The 23,114-nt window shown below is 39.9% G+C and overlaps 1 long non-coding RNA gene across 1 annotated transcript; it reads left to right on the top strand.

The window, feature by feature from the left end:
• The first annotated feature begins 639 nt into the window (after positions 1-639).
• Positions 640-16,041, top strand: LOC115030098 (uncharacterized). The gene is made up of 4 exons (XR_003835726.2): positions 640-778; positions 8,095-8,189; positions 9,490-9,673; positions 15,891-16,041. It is a non-coding gene; the product is annotated as an uncharacterized LOC115030098 (long non-coding RNA).
• Positions 16,042-23,114: the final 7,073 nt, after the last annotated feature.

Raw genomic sequence — 23,114 nt, forward strand, 5'->3', positions numbered from 1 at the left:
TTCTCTTTCCATTGGCCACAAAAGAGGAGACTATTATCTGTGTGTGTGAGATATTACTTGTAGTTCAGCTCTAAGGCTGGAAAAAGTACTTCATTTGAGCAAAAGAATGACCAAATGAGTTGTTTTAAAAGTCAAAATTAAAATGAAATTTCCTTTTCTTTTTCTTTGTGTATGTTAGCTGTACATAGTACTGGATGCCATGAAAGCACATTCATACAAGTATATAATACGTTTTTATTAAGTGCTGCACCATACCCTTTTTCTCTTTCTGTTTTCCACTCCCTTTGGTTCCCTTTAGGTCTTTGCAGAAAAATTATCCTTCTGCTTCCCACTCCCTCAACATTTGCTCTGTTTCTATTAAATGAGCAGCTCTATAGGTGGGGTGTCCTCTTCCCTCCATCACTCACTGGGCTATCTAACTTCTCTGTGCTGGAATGAAGTTCCTGTACACATACAGCTAAACAGGCTAGATTTGGGGAGAGTGAGCCCTCTTCTCATCACTAGAGACTGACTGAAAAAAAAAATACCCTCCAATCAGCCATGGATGGAAGGTAAAATTCTCTTTCATATGGGAAGTCACTCTGAATTTCTTTCTTTCTTTCTTTCTTTCTTTCTTTCTTTCTTTCTTTTTAGCTCAAAATACCTCATGTATTGCTTTGATTTGAGCAATGCTCTCATATGCCTCCACAGAAAATCCTTTCTGCAAGAGTGGATAACGGAATAGTAGGTGATCAGAATGCTGTCTGAAGATGTAAACTAGCCTTCATTGTAGCAAGTGGTAAGTAGTCAACAATTTCACCAAGTGTTACAAAGGAAGAGGGTTCTGAATTTCTGATTTCGAGTGTCCACATTTTCTCTTCATTTTGCTGGGCCTTGATTGTTTATGTCCTCCTTTAGCATGTTCTAATTGCATCTCCTTTTCTTACAGTGAAGTGTAAGAGTATAGAGGATGTTCTGAGTATGGGCCGTGACACCCCCTTCCTCTCTGGGGTCCCATATCAGATATTTACATTACAATTTATAACAGTAGCAAAATTACAGTTATGAATTAGCAACGAAATAAATTTATAGTTGCAACTCATTACATGAGGAACTGTATTAAAGGGTCACAGCATTAGGATGGTGGAGAACTACTGCATTAGGGGACAGAATATATATATATATATATAATATATATATATATATATATATATATATATATATATTGCACTAAAAGTGCATTTGACCACAAACCTGAAGGTATAGATTAAAGCTCAAGAGCTAATCCAGAGAAGTGTGTTTTAGCCTTTCATCTGAAATATGAGGATGGTAACCATACCTACTCATCTATGCCTGTAACAACCAGACAGAAGGAAGCCTTGTTCAAACTTTAGCTCTGGAGCGCCATCTCTTTTTATGGTTTCATCTGGAAGGGCTACGGCTAGTACCGCAATTAGCCACGAGGGGGCACCAACGCTCTTGGTCTGGTGGCAGAATGAGCCTTTCTGTTTATCTAATTGTTTTCTGAATCCAAAGCCAGGCTGATATTTAGGAAAAGAACACCCTCAAAATCTCAGTGAAACTGATGGAGATAAACATCTTTTTTAGGGAGTGAACGTTAACCAGCACATGGACAGACTTCTATTTCTTTCTTTTGTGTTTATGTACTGTTAAGGTTGAGTCGATTTTATTTTCAATTTTGTCTTTATTGAAATTAGTTTTCTTCCCCGTACACTACATCCTGATCATGGGTTTCCTCCCTTAACTCCACCCAGGTCTTCCCCACCGCCCACCCACACAAATCCATACCCTCCTTTTTTTTTTCATTAGAAAACAAACAGGCGACCAAAACAGCATAGGACAAAAACAAACAACAGAAAACAAGCCAAAGGAAAAGCATAAGAGACACATACAGATGCAGACACACACACTTGCACACATAGAAATCTCATAAATATACAAGATATAAAACTATAATATATAAGCAAAATACCTGTAGATTAAAAAAAAAAACAAAACACCCCCCCAAAAAAAAAACAGACAAAGCATTATGAAACAACAACAGCAAAACTCTCTAAAACAACCACTGAGTTAATTTCATACTGTTGGATATGAGGCCTGCTCTTTTTCTTTCTTCTTTTTTTTTTTTGTTTTTGTTTTTTGTTTTTTGTTTTTCAAGGAGTCCTGCTCTTAAGTGTGGTTTGTATACCCAGTGAGACTCTGTTGGTGAAAACAAACTTTCCCTTTTTGAGCTGTTATCAAGTGGAGATAGCTTCTGGGTTAGGGCTGGGGAATGCACCCACCTCCTCTCGCAGCACTGGGACCCCATATGGCATAGACTTGTCAGAAGGCCCTTGCATGCTGTCACTGTCCCTGTGAATGGATTTTAATTGAAAAGCAATAATTATATGCTCACATCAGAGAAATTAATTTATTGATCACTTCAAACTGTTTTTCCTGTGTCACATATCCTTAAAATACCCTCTTCTAGCTGCTTTTAAATATGCAGTCAGTTAATAGTCATGCTATTGTGATATAGAGACTAGAACTCATTCCTCCTATCTAATATATGAGAAGTAGACCCTGACCTAGTGGAGAGTGAAGAGATGGAGATTCGGGCAGGGAGGGAGAGCCACACTTTTGAATGAGTTTACTTGATTAGTCGGTCCATGGATGGTTATTTTTAAACGTGTCAGTTTCAGCACTAGTTAATTCAATGTTTGCATTAAGGAACATGCTTTCTAAAGCAATTCAATAACCTGGGAGCCATTTCCAATTGTCATTTAGAAGGCTATTGTATTATAGATGTTCACCTCTCCTTCTATTGCCCATGGGTGTGAAATATTGCTTGAAGTACTAGCTCTAAGGCTGATAAAATGTGGTGACAACTAGTAAAGCTGAGGAGGTCATCTTAGCCAAATGGGTGCTGGGAATCAAACCCAGGTCCTCTTGAAGTTCTCTTAATCATTGAGAATCATTGAGCCATCTCTCTGCCCCCCTTTTAGCCATACTGAGTTACATTCTCACATTGTGTAAGCGTTTCTGTTTCTCTATTTGTTATCCCTCTGGCCAGAGCTGGAACCAGCTAAATACTGAACTGATATGTATATATATATATATATATATATATATATATATATATATATATACACACACACACACTCACACACATATGCATGCATGCTCAGGCAGGCTCTGATTGGCTTGGTGTGTCTATGTAAATGAGATGAAGAAAAAAATACCAATCAGGAGAGAGTCTATTATTTGAAGAAGGTAAGAGTCACAGAAACCCCTACTCCAACTGTTAGGTGCCCCACAAAAACATCCAACTAATCAGGCAGTGGGAGGAATGGGAAAGGTAGGGGTGGGCTAGAGCCCAGTCCAAAGTTTGGGTTATAATGGGTGCTCTGGATAACTGTTAGAGCTAACCTAGAAATGATGAGAAGAACAATTTCAAAAAGTAGTTAAATACCCACAAAAGTTACTGACAAGTAATTTTCAAAGAGTAGATAAAAGAGAAACAATACTCCAAAAGCCGAATGAACGTCCTATCATGGGAGACTCCAAGGTATGACCACTCTCAGGAACTGTTACAGAGAATTCTACAGAGTCTGTGCTGAAAATTTAGGTTGTTTTTTCTCTTTCAAACATTAAGTAACCAGGACTTTAATCCTTTTTTATTAATCATTTTATTTGTATACATTTCAAATGATATCCTCTTCCCAGTTACCCGTCTACAACCCCCCATCCCATCTCCCCTCCCCCTGCCCCCTGCCTTTGCTTCTATGAGGGTGCTTCCTCTCCCACGCACCACTCCCACCTCCCTGCCCTGGTATTCCCTTACACTGGGACATCAAATCTTCATAGGACCAAGGGCCTCCCCTCCCATTAATGTCAGATAAGGCCATCCTCTGCTAAATATGTATCTGGAGCCATGGGTCCTTCCACGTGACCTCTTTGGTTGGTGGTTTAGTTTCTGGGAGCTCTGGGTGGTCCGGTTAGTTGATATTGTTCTTCCTATAGGGTTGCAATCCCCTTCAGCTCCTTCAGTTCTTCCTCTTGCTCTTCCATTGGGTTCCCTGGGCTCAATTTGATGGTTGGCTGTGAGTACCTGCATCTGTATTAGTCAGGTGCTGATAGAACCTCTCAGGGAACAGCCACACCAGGTTCCTGTCAGTTCCTTCTTGGCATCAGCAATAGTGTCTGGGTTTGCTGCTCGCAGATGGGATGGATCCCTAGGTGGGGCAGTCTCTGGATGGCCTTTCCTTCAGTCTCTGATACATTTTTTGCCCCTGCCTTTTCTTTGGATAGGAACATTTCTGGGTTAAAATTTTTGAGATGGGTGAGTGGCCCCATCTCTTAACTGGGGGCCATGCCTATCTACTGGAGGTGGTCTCTATAGATTCTATCTCTCCTTTGTTGGGTATTTCAGCTAAAGTCATCCTAGTTGGGTCCTGGGAGCCTCTCACTTCCCTGGCATGTAGGACTTTCTAGTGGCCACCCCTAGTTCCCCATCCCCCACTGCTACATATTTCTATTCAATTTCCTGATTCTCTGTACTTCTCTCCTGTCCCTTCCAATGCCTGTGCAGTCCTGAACCTAATGGTTCTAAGAATCCCAAGCAATATAAATGTAGACACACAAAGGTTGTTACTGAAGCCATTTTGCTGAAAGTGGAGTATTAACACTCAGAGGGGTCATTTCAGAATAATACCTAAGGGTAAGAAGATATGTAATTTGAGGGTTTGCATATGTACAATGCTGTTATTGTGTCAGCAGATGTGTGAGTGCATCACTACCTGTGGTACATGCTACAACCACATCTGGAAGGCACCACACCTTAGCTACTTTGCCTTCCAGCAACTAGATAAACTCCTGATGTGACTGCATGTTGCTTCTCACACTGCTGCTGTCATGCCAACTCAGGCTTTTGTCTCCATATTTGACTCCTGTAATACCCTTGTAATTAGTTTTCATTTCGGATGATCTCTTCCTCTTAAATCCCTTCTTTACTGAGGCCATTTCCTGATTATAGCTTTTCCTTCCATGTCACTCTTTTCACTCCTCTCATGTTTACCTCACCTCAAATCCAGAGAGGGTCTACTGGCCTTTCCTTGAGTCAAGTCCCCTGGACAGATGGCTTGCCACCTTCACCTGCCTGAATCAAATCTATCTTAGACTAGATCAGACAAGATGCATGTTTTTTCAAAGCCAGCTACAAGGACTTTGGCTATAAGATTCTGTGCTCTGCTCATTGATGGTTTTTGTTTTGTTTTTTTCAGTGTTCACTGTGTGCTTGTTTCATTTCCTTTAAATCTATCATGTGTCTCTCACCGGTGGCTACACTGTCTTCTCGATTTAAAAACAAACTCTTTGTCCACCATAATTATTTTTCAGAATCCTTAATTCACTTACTAAATAAACAAACCCAATCAGGGCTTGTGTAGGTTGTAGTGAAAAGTATTTTTAACACCTGACATCTTTAAATGCAAATTAGCTAAGTCATTTCAGGCACTAACTGACAATGTAGAAATCTGAGTGGAAAACAATTCAGGTTACAAATGATTGATTCTTTTGAACACTGCCCCAGTGTTCTTTATTAATCAATGAGGAACCCCACTTGCTCCCCAAGCTTCCCCTTCTGTCCTTTAGAAATGCCAAGCCCAAGGGAAAGGTTACTTAAAGTATTTATTCAATTCATTTCTTAGCTTCTGAGTTTGACTAGCTTAAGCCTTTGCTTTGTTCTTGAGGATTATGGGATTTTAAAGAATTGAGCCATTCTCTAGTTCATCCCTTAGAATGTGGGCATGTTGCATACATTTAATCCCTTTAATTTACAGAGTGGGCTAGCATGGAAGCCCAAGTGAACAAGGTATTTACACCTTACATTTCCAGAAAATGAAATAACAGGAGCCCACCTCAGTTCTTCTGGGAGTTTCCATCTCCCTGAGGTTGTTTTTAGGAAAAATGCTCAATACAGTAATATTGGCCTTATGTCTAAAATGATATAACAGACTTTCATCATAAAGTGAATATATATGTATGTGTGTGTGTGTGTGATATTTGTGATATATATATATAATATATATATATATATGTTATATACTTAGGAATATATATATATTCCTAAGAAATTAATGAATACATAGCCAGTGTTCAAATGGTGAAAAATAGTTTATTTTTTAAATTTCTAATGGAGTTAAGTAGTCAATTTCCTGTGAGAATGAAAGGAAGGAAAATATGGCCTACTGGAATAGACCAGTCTCATCTATAGTCCCAGGATGATCTATTTGTTTCTGTTTGGTGGTAGAAATAGAATAACATATAAGAAGACTGCAGAAGATGCAGAGAACCACAGGTGAGCAATCAGTTAGAACTTGGGGAACTATGCAAAAGAAGTGGAGGAAGGATTATAGGAACCAGAGAGGTCAAGGACACCAGGAGAACACGGCCTGCAGAATCATAGGGGCTCACAGAGACTGAGTGACAATCAGTAACCTAGACCCTCTGCATGTACATTATGATTGTTTAGTTGGATGTTCTTGTGGACTTCTAACAGTGGGAGTAGGGGTGTCTATGCCTCTTTTGCTTGTTTGTGAGACCATTTTCCTTCTTGATTTGGCAGCTTGTGCCTAGTCTTATTGCAGATTGTTTTGCTATGTTCAGTTGTTATCTCTGGGAGGCCTGCTCTTTTCTGAGGGAAAACAGAGGAGGAGTGGATCTCAGGGAAATGGGAAGTAGAGGGATGGACTGAGAGGTGTGGAAGGAGGGGAAAGTGCAGATAGGATGTAATATATGGAAGAAGAATTAAAAATAAAAAGATTATCGAATGCAGGCCTGGAGGAGCTAGTGCATGACGGTGTGCCCTAATTGTGTTAACCCCAGCCATAATCTCTTAAAACCCAGTAGATGTGAAAAGATCTTAAAAACAAACAAACAAACAAACAAACAAACAAACAAATAAAAAAGGACAAAACCAAAAATCCAAACCTAGACAGGCTAGAGTCCAGAAAGAGTTGATGATCTCCTGTAACACAAAGTAAAAGCCCAATTAATCATACTTTAGTTTTCAATTACTAACTTCTTAATTTAGTTATGGCAATTTAGAAAACAGCTGTGCAGTCCTTACAGGTTTCCATTGACATATGAAGCTATTATATATATGTGTATAATGTATTTTAAACATATTCCTCATCCATTACCCTCTTTTGTTCCCCTCCCACTCCCATTAATATCTTTCCAGAGAACCCTGACTCCACGTTTGCATTTTACTGTTCTGTGACCTAATGAGTTTCATTTTGGTTATTTGCATGAATGGGGATTTGTTTATAGGAGAATGGGTACCTTACTAGTGGCTACATGAGTGATGAAAATGTGTCTTCTTCCCCAACCAACCATTAACTAGGTATAAATCCTGAGTCAGGGAACTATGAGCCCATCCTCTTTTCATGACAGTGTGCTGACAAGCTCAATCTTGTGATGATCTTCTGCACATAATCACAGCTGCTCCGGGTTCAAGAATACACTAGCCATGTGTATTAGTCAGGGTTCAGAAATCAGCTTTTCATCTCTTTCACCCATCCCCCTTTGGTCCTTATATTCTCTCTGTCCCCCTTTCCACTATGCTCCTTGAGCCTTGGAGGAGTTATATAGATTATGCCATTTATGACTAGCCAGCCAACAGTCAATTATTCTTAGTACTTTTACCAGTTTTGAGCCATTGCTGTTACCATTCACCACTGAACAAAGGAGCTTTTCTGACCAAAGCTGACAGCAGCAGTAATCTATGGGCACAAGCATAGTTATTTAGAAGGTGCTTTGACAGGCACATAATACCTAATTAGAAAAATAACAGCAGTAACTTTTCCACCAGCGCCTCATTCTCCTAAACACAGGCTTTTGATAAAGTTTAACAATATCAGACATAAATTTACTCCCGTGAAGCAGGCATCAGATTTAACCAGAAAGCGGTTAGTTACCCCTACAATGGACTTGCCACTTTCATACCACTAGGTTCATCTTGTCAGACCAGTTGGTGTTGTTGCACACATTGGTGTTGTTGCATACAAGGTCCAAGGCTGAATAAGACTACTGTTGACAATTCTCTCTCAACAGCCTGCAGAGCGCCTTCTTGCACTATTAGGGCTAACCAGCAGGGAGAAGGCGTCTAGCCCAGCTCCAGTTTGATGTCGCTGTGTCTTGCAGCCAAGGTACTTGTTTGGTTTCTTTTTCTTTATCACTGAACATTATAAATGCTTCAGAATCATATTCAGAGCTCCCAATCCATGTTGAATTAATTGAATCTCTGTTTTCTTTCTAGCTATAATCTCAGGGCAGTTTCTATAGCAGCAGCTTTCTACCCTGCTGCTGTAGCTGTTTCAGATGTTGATGTAGACTTGATGCTGATTCCCACAGGGAGTACAGGGAAAAAATACAGGATTAAAAAAAAACATTTTTATTTTGGTATAATGAGATATAGTGGGGTTTTTTTTGAAGACCACCCCCTCCTGAGTACAAAGGAGAAATTCAGTTCAATATGGTGTTCCTTGGCTTAAGTAAGGTTAAGACAAATCCACCACTTGGTGTTACATTACTGACTGTGATTATCTGAAGAGCTTCACAATACTTTTTGATAGATGCACCTGGCATTTTAGGAACAAATCCTATCTCAGTCTTCAGTGCAGTCACTCTGCACATCACTGACATCAGGAGCTAAGCCAAACTGTAAGAAACCCAGCCCAACTCAATACCACAAATACTGTGAGATCATTTTTCCAATGACACCCAAGTAGGGTGGCATGCTGGATGGTGTTAGGCACCTACAACTCCCTGATGAGAACATGTCTAGAACCCTTGCTCCTTAGGAGAGTCACATGTGCAACCACTCTGCAACTTGTACCCCATGTACACCTCTGGCCAGGAAGGGACATGGGGAGAACAAGGTGTAGGTGACTTCTGGGATAGTGTTTTTTTTTTCAAGAATTCTCTTTCTGTTGAACACTATAGGATAACACACTTGTTTTTTAGCACTTTAACTAGTTTTGAGTCTCTGCTGTTATGTTCTTTCTGTCCCCCTTTTTATGTGTGGGTGCATAAACTACAATCTCTCTCTCTCTCTCTCTCTCTCTCTCTCTCACACACACACACACACTCAAACACACTTTATACATGTAAATAAATAAAAGTTAAACAGAACAACTAAATTAACATATAATTTGTTTGCCACACAAATCACTAAGTGTATAAGCTAATGCATTTTAGTATATGTGGAGCTATATAACCACCACCTCTACCTAGGTTCAAAAACATTTTCATTACATGAGAAAACATATACATTAAACAACCATTCTTCATGAATTTCCATGGATTCATTTTTCACAACCAATCACAGGTGGCAAAGTATCCAAGCACTCAAATGATGAATGGACAAATAAGATGCCATACATAGTACAATAATATAGTATTCCTTATTTTACACACACAAAACATCTATTTTTAATTTTCTGGCAGTGAAGCTGGAAACAACCCAGGTGTACTACAATGGAAGAATGGATACAGAAAATGTGGTTCATTTACACAATGGCATACTACTCAGCTATTAAAAATGAGGACATCCTGAGTCTTGCAGGCAAATGGATGGAACTAGAAAATATCATCCTGAGTGAGATAACTGAGACCCAAAAGGACATGGATGGTAAGTACTCACTAATAAGTGGATATTAGCCAAAACAAAATAGAAACCAGTAAAACAACCCACAGAATACATGAGATATAGTCCACAGAACTCAAATTAGTCAACAAGCTGAAATGCCCAAGTGAGCAGGCCTCAGTTTAACTTGGGAGAGATAAGAAAGCAATCACAAGTGGGGAGGGAGGGAAGGAGGGACCTGGGAGGGAAAGTAAACAGAGGGGGTAGTGGTGGGGAGAGGGAACTTGATCAGGTATTGGGTGAAGGGAAAGAACTGAAGCCCTGAGGGCCAGCAGAAAGAATGTAAACAGGCAACTTCAGGAATTAGGAGGTTGGGGGGACCTCTGCCTCCAGAATGCACCAGAGACCTGGGAGGTGAGAGACTCCCAGAACTCACAGGGAGGGATCTTAGATGAAATGCCTGACAGTAGGTACAGGGAAATTATAGAGCCCACCTCCAGCAGGAAGACAGGACATCAAATGAGGGATGGGGTTGACATCCCACAGTCACATCTCTGACCCATAAATGTTCCTGACTGAAAGAATTACAGGGATGGAAATGGAGAGGAGCCTGAAGAAAAGAAGGTCCAGCAACAGGCCCAAAGTGGGATCCAGCTCAAGGGGAGGTACCAAGGCCTGACACTATTACTGAGGCTATGGAGCACTCACAAAAAGGGATCTATCATGACTGCCCTTCAAAAGACCCAACAAGCAGCTGAAAGAGTCAGATGCAGATATTTGCACCCAGCCAATGGACAGAAGCAGCTGATCCCTGTTGTTGAATTAGGGAAAAGCTGAAAGAAGCTGAGGAGAAGGGTAACCCTGTAGGAGGACCAGCAGTCTCAATTAACCTGGACCCCTGAGATCTCTCAAACACTGGGCCACTAAACAGACTGCATACACCAGCTGATATGAGTCCCCCAACACACATACAGCAGAGGACTTCCAGGTCTGTGTTCATTCAGAGATGAAGCACCTAACCCTCAAGAGACTGGAGGCCCCAGGGAGTGTAGAGGTCAGGTGGGGTGGGGTGGAGACATCCATGTGGAGATGGGGTCGGTGGAGAGGAGGTGTGGGATGTGGAGCAGACAGAGGGCAGATGGGGGGGGGTGGGGAATGGAATATGAACTGTAAAAAATAAATTAAATATAAAATTAAATTTAAAAATTCTCTTGCTGTATAATTCTGGGTTACATCGGACTTTCACATTCAACAGCACCAAACTACTTTCCATAGAGAATGCACAACTTTAAATTCAGACTCGTAATAAATTATAATACACATATATGTATATATTTTCAGGTCAACTTTCCTACAGCTTCATTGATACTTGTCATTTCAAATTTTAAGAATTATAGCCATTGGGTTGGATAATCTGGATTGTCAGTTTTTCTGGTGTTTAAATAACAAAGGAGATTATAAACCTGTGCTTCTGGTTGGGAGTCGGAGGACATTTCCAGAAAGGATTAGCAAAGGAGGGAAGGCTCATCCTGGATGTGGGTATTTGATAAGATGGGAACCTAGATGGAATAAAAGGAGAGAAAAGCATACACCAGCTATTTCAGGCATCCATTTTCTCTGCTATGTAATGAAAGACCCACAATGTGAGTACTCCCCCACGTGCTGACTCAGGAGAGGCGATACCCCAAATCACTCAAGAGAAACGGTCTTGATGCAAACTGCAAGAGGTTTATTCGGGAAAGACCAGTGTACTGGGGATGACTAGTATCCCATGCAGCGGTAGAGGAGTCGACCACGAGCTCAAGGGGTAAGGGATTTATATATACACACAAACCACAAACACCATTGGGCTATATAAAGGCAAAAAATGAAAACACCTGGCAAAAACCTCAAACACCTGACATCCTGGAACAATGGGGCTATTTTGGACACAGGTCTTGGGGCTTAAATAATTTTTTACTGTCAGGATCTTTTAGTAACTGCTATGAGGTGTCTTGATTTCTTCCACCATGCCTTAACACAGTCCTGGAAGCAATGATGAAAGCCAGCCATGGACCAAACATTCTGAACTGTGAGCCAAAATAAGTATTTTCTCTTTTAAGCTTGCTTTCAGGTATTTGTCAGCTTCACTGAGGAATAATCAATATATAACACAACCCATATTCGATGTATTAGTTGATGATTTCAAAATAAATATAAGCCATCACTACAATCAATGCATTTAACACAACAAACTTTATATTAAATTTATACAAAAGAAAAACATTTACAGTAACAACAAAAGAATAAAATACTTAGAAGTGAATTGAACTATGCAGTACACAGCTAATCACTTATCCTACTTTTAAAGAAATGAAAGTCTCATTCATATATATATATATATATATATATATGAATGACAAATATTTTTCTAAAATTCAGGATGATGATATTATGGAAATAGGAGGGAATCCTAAACCAGGCATGCGCATTCAGGAGGAAATTTGGGAGGTTTGGAAGGGATAGTAGTTAGTTTTAGTTTTCATATTTTTACTATCTTTTATCAATGAACCTTGCTCCAGTATGTAAATAAATACTATCTTAAATCCCACTACTTTCAGCCTTTTTCATTTTCAGTCGTAATTATTGAAGGTGAATGGACCATTTATAATAGCCTCCAGTTGTCTTCCCTCTTTCTAGTCTTGTCTTCTGTGGCAAATACCATAGATTAGCTTCTTTGAATCTATTTCAACCTCAATATTATATGTCTTGATAAATGATAAAAGTTAGGAATGTAAATAAAAACTACGTTTTTCCAAACTCTCTCACATTCTGGATCTCATGTTTCGCTGAGTGTAGTTTGGAAGGGAAAGGAATTGGTGCCAGATGGTGGCCACTTCTGCTGCTTCTCTTATTCATCTTCTTCCTCTTCCTTTGTGTGTGTGTGTGTGTGTGTGTGTGTGTGTGTGTAGGGTTATTGAGTATGGCATTCGAAGCTTCTGTTCTTTTGAATTAACAATAACAGACATCCTAATCTGCAGTTCCTAGTTTAATGGACATTAAAAGATAACTCATGAGATGCCTACATTTTTATGTAGATGGAGAAAGAGGTAGTACAGCTTTAGGGGCAGTATTTTGGATAATCTTAGCAGATGTTGAGGCTTTGCCTTCCTGAATATACTAACAGTGCCAATAATGTAATGTTATTTTGAGAAACAGCTTTGGAAATTTAACCTAGAGTCTGTTCTGATCCAATAAATTTAAGCATAGAATTTGTTCTTTCATCTGAAATCTGGTAGAAATCTAGATCTGTTTCTCTCCTGTGAAATAAGTTCCAGGAGGATAGACACCTTGTTTGACCTTTTCAGTGGATCCTAGGAAAAGATGTGATCGACACACATAGAGAAATTAGACAGAAATTCAAGATAAATAAGAAATAGGAAAGATTGTGTGTTTTTTGAGTAATGCTGGAATATTTAGGAAGTGTAAGGAGGCAAAAAGCCAAAGACTGAAAACTCAAGTCACCTGAGAAAGGTGCCATTTCTGAAGAATATTCTTGCAATTGTGAAATAGAAATTACATATGCAAGCAGTGTGAAAACCAGCCAGACTTGTGTTTGCTAGGAGTGCCATTACATCATCATTATCCAATTAGAAGGCTCATTCATGACCTGTTGTGCAGCTCAGTTGGGATTTTTGCCTATAATGCCAGTGCTTACTTCAGTCTATTCATCTAGAGAGTAGTAAAATAGTGTGCTGGGGTTCATGTAACTGCAAATAATCACTACGGAGGATCCTGATACATATTCAGCCCATCACCAGAAATTCTGCAGTAGATATAAAAAGGGAAAAGACACAATCTACCGGGACAGTAGAGTAGATAAGTTGCTATTCAATGAGAGTCAGAGGGATGACTGGGCATAGGCCTGTAGGAACCAGGTAAGTGCTCTGCACAGTTAATGAAGCAGAGGGAGAGAGAATCAGAAATCAAGACACTAAGGAAATGGGGGACTTGTAATATGTATATAGGTATGTCTGTGGGGTATGCATGTGGATGTAGTACCTGTGGATGCCAGACAAGGGTTTTGAATCCCCTGCAGCTGTAGGTACAGGTAGTTGTGAGGAGCATGACATAGGTGCTGGAAACTGAATTTGTGTCGTCTGCAAGAGCAGTACTCTTAGACACTGAGCTCTCTCTCTAACTCCCATGTTTTCTTACCTTAAACATCTCTCAACAATGTATTACCTTACTATACTTCTTCAAAAAGAAAACAAAGGCCTCCAACTTCCAACTAGAAATGCACTCAATCTTGCCACGAAACTTCAACTGCTTGCCCTTCAGAAGTAATTTACGCAGGGAACGCACTGCTGGAGTGGGAGTTGGGTGCCACTGATTATCTGTGGCTCATTCTTTTCACTACATAATAACCTATTACCTTGGCACTTTTATACACAAAGTCAGAACTAGTCTGTCTTAGTCGCTCAGACTCTTCTATCCATGCAGTCAGAAAGGAAAGAAATGACAGGTGACACAGCTTCATTTCCCAACATTTCTGGATTAGTATCTCCAGGTAAACTTATTCAAAAAGAAGCTTTCCTCAGCTGTCTCTCCTATACTACATTTTTTTTATTACATCTTTTCCTCAATTACATTTCCAATGCTATCCCAAAAGTCCCCCATACACTGCCCCCCCCACTCCCCTACCCACCCACTCCCCCTTTTTGGCCCTGGCATTCCCCTGTACTGAGGCATATAAAGTTTGCATGTCCAAGGGGCCTCTCTTTCCAGTGATGGCCGACTAGGCCATCTTCTGATACATATGCAGCTAGAGTCAAGAGCCCAAAACTTAGGATACCCAAGATATAAGATACAGAGTGCTAAACACATGAAACTCAAGAAGAATGAAGACTGAAGTGTGGACACTATGCCCCTCCTTAGAATTGGGAACAGAACACCTATACTACATTTTAAATGTATAATTCTATTTTTAAAGTAGAGTATGAGCCATCCATTGGAGTATGATTGACCTATCAGAGGCCTTGCTGTTAAAACAACACCCACAACTACCACCACCACCACCACCACCACAACTATCACCACCCTCCTATCATATCCAGAGGACAGTTTTTCTAAAGTCCTCCTCAATATTGACTGTAACCATCCTTCTATCCCCTCTTCTTTGATGGTCCCTGAGCCTTGAGTGAAGGGAGTATGATTGTGATGTCCCATCTGAGGATAGGCATCAACTTTGACAATAAGTTTCTTCAACTAAAAAAAAAAATGCTGGGATGGATTTTTATCATAAATAAAGATGAGTTGTCTACATTATAATTGTGGGCTTTTTTTTTAAAAGTTAAGGCATAAAGCAAACTAGGAGAATCCTCTTAGATCATCTTTTCATCAAAAATTGAAATTTAAAAATTTAAAGGCTCTGTTCATCACCAAAACAAACATATATATCCAGAGTCTACTTGAATACTGTTCTGATGGAGGGACAAATTAATCTCCAACACTAACACTATAAAGGGTTTTAACTGTGAGTATATCATGGTATCACATATTATTCTAGCCACACTTGTGCAATACAACATATCTATAAAAGTTCATAACTATAACTAAGGTTAACATTTATGTAATCACTTCTCAGGTGAAAAAAAATATAGCCACTCTCCCAGAAAGTCCTCCCTCTTCCTTTTTATTTTATTTTACTAGATCCTTTGATTACTTTGTATATATTTTTGAGACAGAATCTCACTATGGAATTTCACTGGCCTCTTAAACTCAGGCATACACTATTATGTGTAGCTCTCTATATGGGTATTTTTAGGTTTTGGCTCTGAAGATGGAGCCAGGAGCTTTGAGCATGTTAAACTAGCAACTAGACCACTGTGCTACATCCCTATTGCTTTGTGTATTGCTTTTGAGTGCATGTTGTGGCCTCATTCAGTGTATATAGCTGTGTGTCTGAATTATTAATTCAATATTATTTTGTAAATTCTATCTATCTATCTATCTATCTATCTATCTATCTATCTATCTATCTATCTATCTATCTATCATACACATCCAACTAATATTAAATGTGGAACTCTTACAAGCAAGGCAACTTTGAATATTTTAATGTGTCTATTATAGCATTTTTTTATACATGAACTTCTCTAAACTAAGTACTTAGCTGTGTTATTACTGCTCAGAGTAAACAATTTTAAATGTTATGAATTAATAACATAGGATTTTTGTGTCTTTTTTGTCAATTTGATACAATCTTGATTCATTTTGGAAGAGAGTGAATTGCCTGCTTTCTAATGAAGGAAAACAGAGGAGGAATGGATTTGGAAGAGAGTGGAGGTACGCGGGGAGAGACTTTGAAGAGAGGAGGGAGAGGATACAGCAGTCTGGATGTAATATATGAGAGAAGAATAAATAAAAGCATCTGTAAGATTGGCCTGTAGGTAAGTCTGTGGGGACATTTTCTTGTTTAATAATTTGAGAAAGTCTAGCACACTGTGGGCAGTGATACTCTTGAACAAGTGGGCCTATTTGCTATAAGAAATCAGGCTGAGCAAGCCATGGGGAGCAGGCCAGTAAGCAACACCCTCCACACTCTCTCCACCAGCTCCTTCCTCCAGGTTCTTACCTTGACAGCCTGACCTCTCCAGATGATGGACTATTAACTATAAGAAGAAATAGGCCCTTTCCTTCCCAAGTTGTTTTGTGCTACAATGCTTGATCTCAGGCAATAGAAATCTGAACTAAGTATACATTTCTAAATATTATTCATTTTCATCAGTCTAATGGAGAAATGGTAATATTCTCTCTATATATAATATTTTGTTTCTGGATAATTTGGTTTTCTAGTTCTGTCTTTATGCTGTTAAATTCTGTATAACCATAAGGTCAAGGAACCTAGATTTAATGATATTCATTCTTGGGAGTTTAAATGGGCAGTATGAATTTCCTAAAGATTCTGTATTTTGTTTCTGTTGAATATATACTCTCATATTATCTACTAGCTCAAATTTATTATTGTCTTTGATACCACTGAAAATTTTTGTTTACTTGAATTTTCAGTTTCTAAGAGTGGTAGGTTAAAATTACTAGCTCTGATTAATTTCTTCTGACAGTCTTCAAATTTCTTATCTAATGAGTCTGAAAGAAGAGAAAAATTGTCATAATTATAAGGAAAAATAAGCCATAATAGCCCAAATAGATATTTTAAACACACCTTTCTTAGTAACTAAAGAGCAAAAAACAATGATCAATTAAGTATTCAGAAACTATAAAAATGATTACCAAATTTGATGGGAATATACATAGTAGGTAACTATCTCTAACTCTATCTCATACTGGACTGAATTGGAAAAAAATCTACTTAGTTATCATCAAAATCTCAGATTATATCTGTATATTCATCCATCCATCCATCCATCCATCCATCCATCCATCCATCCATCCATCCAATTGATCTGTCCTAGTTAGGGATATTTGCTGTGATAAAACACTATGACAAAGCCTGGCAGTGGTGGCACATGCCTTTAATCCCAGCATTTGGGAGGCAGAGGCAGGTGGATTCCTCAGTTAGAGGCCAGCCTGATCTACAGAGTGAGTTCCAGGACAGCCAGGGCTATACAGAGAAACTCTGTCTCAATAAACAAAACAAAACAAAACAAAACAAAAAAAAAAAAACCCACTATGACCAAAAGCAACCTAGGAAGCAAAATTTTTCTTTAATTGAAATTTTTATTAGATATTTTCTTTATTTACATTTCAAATGTTATCCCATTTCCTAGTTTCCCCTCCGAAAAATGCCCTATCCCTTCCCCCTTCCCCCTACTCCCCAACCCACCCACTCCTGCTTCCTGGCCCTGGCATTCCCCTGTACAGGGGCATATAATCTTCGCAAGACCAAGGACCTCTCTTCCCATTGGTGGCCAACTAGGCCATCCTCTGTTACATATGCAACTAGAGACACAAGCTCTTGGGGCGGGGTACTGGTTAGTTCATATTGTTGTTCCTTCTATAGGGTTGCAGACCCCTTTAGCTCATTGGATACTTTCTCTAGCTCCTTCATTGGGGGCCCTGTGTTCCATCCAATAGATGACTGTGGGCATCCACTTCTGTATTTGCCAGGCACTGGCATAGCCTCACAAAAGACAGCTATATCAGGGTCCTGTCAGCAAAATCTTGCTGGCATATGCAATAGTGTCTGCGTTTGGTGATTGTTTATGGGATAGATCCCCAGGTGGGGCAGTCTCTAGATGGTCCTTCCTTCTCAGCTCCAAACTTTGTCTCTGCAACCCCTTCCATGGGTATTTTGTTCCCCATACTAAGAAGGAGGGAAGTATTCACACACTTTGGTCTTCCATCTTCTTGAGTTTCATGTGTTTTGCAAATTGTATCTTGGGTATTCTAAGTTTCTGGGCTAATATCCACTGATATTATCAGTGAGTGTAAATCATATGTGTTCTTTTGTGATTGGGTTACCTCACTCAGGATGATATCCTCCAGATCCATCCATTTGCCTAAGAATTTCATAAATTCATTTTTAATAGCTGAGTAGTACTCCATTGTGTAAATGTACCACATTTTTTATGTATCCATTCTTCTGTTGAGGGGCATCTGGGTTCTTTCCAGCTTCTGGCTATTATAAATAAGGCTGCTATGAACATAGTGGAGCATGTGTCCTTCTTACCGGTTGGAACATCTTCTGGATATATGCCCAGGAGAGGTATTGCTGGATCCTCTGGTAGTACTATGTCCAATTTTCTGAGGAACCGCCAGACTGATTTCCAGAGTGGTTGTACCAGCTTGCAATCCCACCAGCAATGGAGGAGTGTTCCTCTTTCTCCACATCCTCACCAGCATCTGCTGTCACCTGAATTTTTGATCTTAGCCATTCTGACTGGTGTGAGGTGGAATCTCAGGGTTGTTTTGATTTGCATTTCCCTGATGATTAAGGATGCTGAACATTTTTCAGATGCTTCTCAGCCCTTCGGTATTCCTCAGGTGAGAATTCTTTGTTCAGTTCTGAGCCCCATTTTTTTAACGGGGTTATTTGCTTTTCAGGTATGTTGAGGTATTCAGGACACGTTGTGGTGGGAATACTGGGTTCTGATGATGATGAGTGGTCTTGGTCTCTGTTAGTAAGATTCTTATGTTCGCCTTTTGCCATCTGGTAATCTTTGGTGTTAGATGTTCTAGCTATCTCTGGCTGGAGCTTGTTCCTCCTGTGATTCTGTTAGCCTCTGTCAGCACTCCTGGGAGTCCAACTCTCTCCTGAGTCCCAGGGTTCAGAGTACTCTCTGTAGGCAAGCTCTCCTCTTGCAGTGAAGGTGCACAGAGGTCTGAGGATCAGCTCTGCCTCCTGGCTGAGGATGAAGGCCCAAAGGGACCCTGTCCAAGAACCTCTGTTGCTTCTGTGGCCTGCGTGTTCTCCTGAGCAGACTGGTCTGTGAGAGCCCAGGGAAAGTAGATGGTGATCTTGCCTGAGTCCCAGGGTCAGAGCCCTCCCTGGAGGCCAACTCTCCTCTGGTGGAGAAGGTATACAGAGGTCTGGGGCTCAGCTCTGCTTCCTTGCTGAGGATAAAGGCCCAAAGCAAACATGTCCAAGAAGCTCTGTTGCTTCTGCAGCCCACATGCTCTCCTGCACGGACAGGTCTCTGAGAGACCCAGGATACAAGATTGAAAAGCCTTTTTAACATGACCTTATGAGACAAGGAACCTGCAAAGATGACTTTGAGTTAGTTTTCTGTTTGCCATCTACATGGAATCTACCCTTAAGAGTAGTTATCCCAGTGAGTTTTCCTTGGAGGAAAATAAATTTTAATTTGCAAATGATTATCAGTTGGTGATAGTATGTGAGTTAGGGATAGAGGCATGTTTCTACTTCTTTCAGTACTAGGGCCTCATCTGATACAGACCTCTGCAGGCCCAGTCTCTGAGTTCATATATGCATTGGTCCTGCTGTAGTTAGAGGACTTTTTTTGTGTCCTCTTTTCACTCTGGCTCCTGCAGTCTTTCTGCCTGAACTTTTTAAGGTTCCCTGAGAAGAGGGATTTGATGGAGATATCCCTTTTAGGGCAGCTCTTACTCTCTGCATATTGTCTGAATGTGGGTCTCTGCATTTGTCCCCATCTGCTGCAGGAGGAAACTTCTTTGATGATAGCTGAGCAAGACACTGATCTATGAGTAAAGCAGAATGTCATTAGGAGTCATTGCTATTTTATTTTATTTTTAGAACATTAGTATTTGTTTTATTCTGAACTGTCTAGTCTGAAGTTCTTGATCATCCAAGCTGTGCTAGGTATTGGTTCCATCTCATGGAGCATGCTTTAAGTCAATTTAGATATTGGTTGTTTACTCCCACAAGCTTTGTACCACTATTGAACTAGTATATCTTGTAGGTGAGACACCATTGTTGAACAAAGGGTTTGTCAGCCAGCTTTCTTATAGAACCCAGGACCACCAGCCCAAGGATGGCCCCCACACAATGGACTCCCCTATCAATCACTAATTAAGTAAATGCCCCACAGGCTTACCTACAGCCTGATCTTATGGAGGCATTTTTCTCAATTGAGGTTCCCTTCTTTCCAATGACTCTAGCTTGTGTCAAGTTGACATTATTTATCCATCCATCTATCTGTCATTTATAGTTGATGTGAACCTTAAAGTAAAATAGCATTAACCACAAAATTGACACGTAGGTCTAGAAAGCAAGTCTCAACAAATTGTGAGTAGTTGAATACATACAGAACATGTTCTTTGACTGCAGTGGAATTTAGCTAGGAATAGTAACAAACTACTAACTAGAAAAATTCTTACAGGTTTGAAAAGAAAGTTCATTTAAAATAACACAGATAAGGGGGCATTGTGGCTCATGGTTGTAATCCCAGACTGCAGGAGGTTGAGGCAGGTGGACTGCTGAGAGTTGAAAATCATCCAAGGTTACTAAGTAACACTGTGTCTCTTTTTTAAAGCCCACACAGTTAAAAGAGTTTAAAAATATTTAAACTAGAGAACTTGTAGAGTCTACCTCCAGTAGAAAGACAGGGTATGAAGTGGAGGGATGGGGCTGCCATCCCACAGTCAAAAACTCTGACCCAGAATTGTTCCTGTCTGAAAGAACTGCAGGGACAAAGACTGGCGAAGACATTGCACCAGTCCAAATGAACTATGTTCATTCCTCTGCTAGCTCAGAGATTTGAGACACTAGACTCTTTGTGGACACTTGAGTGACTTTTAGGTTAGGGACTATGCCTTGATTTTTGGAACCTCTAGGTAAGTTACATAGAAGGTGCTTCATTGTTTAAAAATAAGTTATTTATTGGTTGGGTGAATGATTATGACTCTTTTTTTTTTACTTCAGTATGGTCCTCATAATGGCCATTATAAGCAATAAAACAAATCCTCTGTATGTATGAGGGAGAGGAGGTCCAGCGACAGGCTCAAATCAGGATCCAGCTCAAGGGGAGGTCCCAAGGCCTGACACTATTACTGAGGCTATGGAGAGCTCACAAAAGGGGATCTATCATGACTGCCCTCTGAGAGGCCCAACAAGCAGCTGAAAGAGTCAGATGCAGATACTTACACCCAACCAATGGACAGAAGCTGCTGACCCCTGTGATTGAATTAGGGAAAAGCTGGAAGAAGCTGAGGAGGAGGTTGAGATCAGGAGTCTCAACCTACCTGGGCCCCCTAGATATCTCAGACAATGAGCCACTAACCAGACAGTATAACCAGCTGATATGAGGACCACAATGCATATACAGCAGAGGACTGCCTGGTCCAGCTTCAGTGTGAGAAGAAGCACCTAACCCTAGAGAGACTTGAGGCCCCAGAGTGTGGGGAGGTCTGGTGGGATAGAGATAGGGTGGGGACATCCTCTTGGAGATGGGGTAGGAGAAATAGGATGAGGAACTGTCAGAGGGTGGACCGTGAGAGAAATAACAACTGGATGGTAAAAAAAAAAAGATTAAAGATAATTTAAAAAATTAGAACATCAAGTTGCAAAATTTATAGAGTGCAATTAAAATAACGATTTAGTTTCCTATGATCTAATTCCGGGTCTTCCTTTCTATTGTATCCTACTATTAGCAAGTACATTAGCCATTCTATAATTTGTTCCTATTTCTAATGAACTTCTTTACCCTATATAAGCCATGCTCTCCCACAGACATTTTATAGATTTGAAATCTACTCTACCTCTGGCTGTCAATAAAACTTAACTAGTTTTGGATCATAACCTCTTAGCCATTTCTCATTCTCCTCATTCTTTCTCTCTCTGTTCCCTCTCCGTCATCATCTATCATTGAGTTGAGCTAGTAAAATTCTTTTTTTCCCTGTTTCCAGGCAGATTTAACAAATTGTTAGTACATTCAAAACCACTATTCTCTTTTATTTTCAGCATCTCCTGTATTTTCACACTGGTCATGACCCACATCCAATTAACTGTTGATTATCAATTCTATAAACTTTGCAACATGCTTTCTCCTGTGACTTTAGGACAGCCCTTAGCAGCTCTTCACATAATTCAATGCAATTATTTGCACTATAGGGCCCCTCTTTATTTTCTGCTGTACATTGATTCCAGTGATGTTTTAAAGACAAATCATTTCTTTTCTTCACTAACGACCATTGATGATTTCCTTTTATCTTAAGGATAACTCCAAACTACTTCAGTCCTTGTTAGCCTCCTTTGAGCAGCATGTTCCCTTGCTTGGAGGGTCTTTCTTCTCTGACAGAGGAGCAGTTTCTCTGTCGGTAACTTCATCTGAGAAAAGGGGGCTTACTGGACAGTAGTGTGTATTTGCTCTGCGCAGAGTTGCACCAGTCCAAATGAACTATGTTCATTCCTCTGCTAGCTCAGAGATTTGAGACACTAGACTCTTTGTGGACACTTGAGTGACTTTTAGGTTAGGGACTATGCCTTGATTTTTGGAACCTCTAGGTAAGTTACATAGAAGGTGCTTCATTGTTTAAAAATAAGTTATTTATTGGTTGGGTGAATGATTATGACTCTTTTTTTTTTACTTCAGTATGGTCCTCATAATGGCCATTATAAGCAATAAAACAAATCCTCAGGATTTAAGGCTTTGTTTTTTCAGAACCAGGGAGAGCTAAATGGAAAGCTCCTAGGAATGAAACTTCTTATTTTGTTTCTCTAATTAGCTGTAATCCAACTAGATTGTTGTAAAGGCTATCCAGAGACCCTATGTGTATATATTGCTTGGTAGGCAATATCCCCTAAAGGAATTCTTGAGTTTATCAATGAATCTTAAGAGAACAAGAAAGTGATCTAAATTTAATATGTAGATGGCTTTTGGAAGTCTGAGTAATTAGAATGCACGAAGCGGACTGATTTCAAGGAAACCGTTCAGAGTTATGAAATAAGCAGGCGAACTCTCCCATGATTTAAGGTCCAATAAATAATGCATAGTTACAGTAGCATCAATGTCATTTACTTTACTCAGCTACACACTGGGCTCTAAAGCCTAGCCTCACTGAAAGA

Source organism: Mus caroli, unplaced genomic scaffold (genome assembly GCF_978045245.1).
Source record: "Mus caroli unplaced genomic scaffold, Mus_caroli_1 scaffold_5, whole genome shotgun sequence".
NCBI lineage: Eukaryota > Metazoa > Chordata > Mammalia > Rodentia > Muridae > Mus > Mus caroli.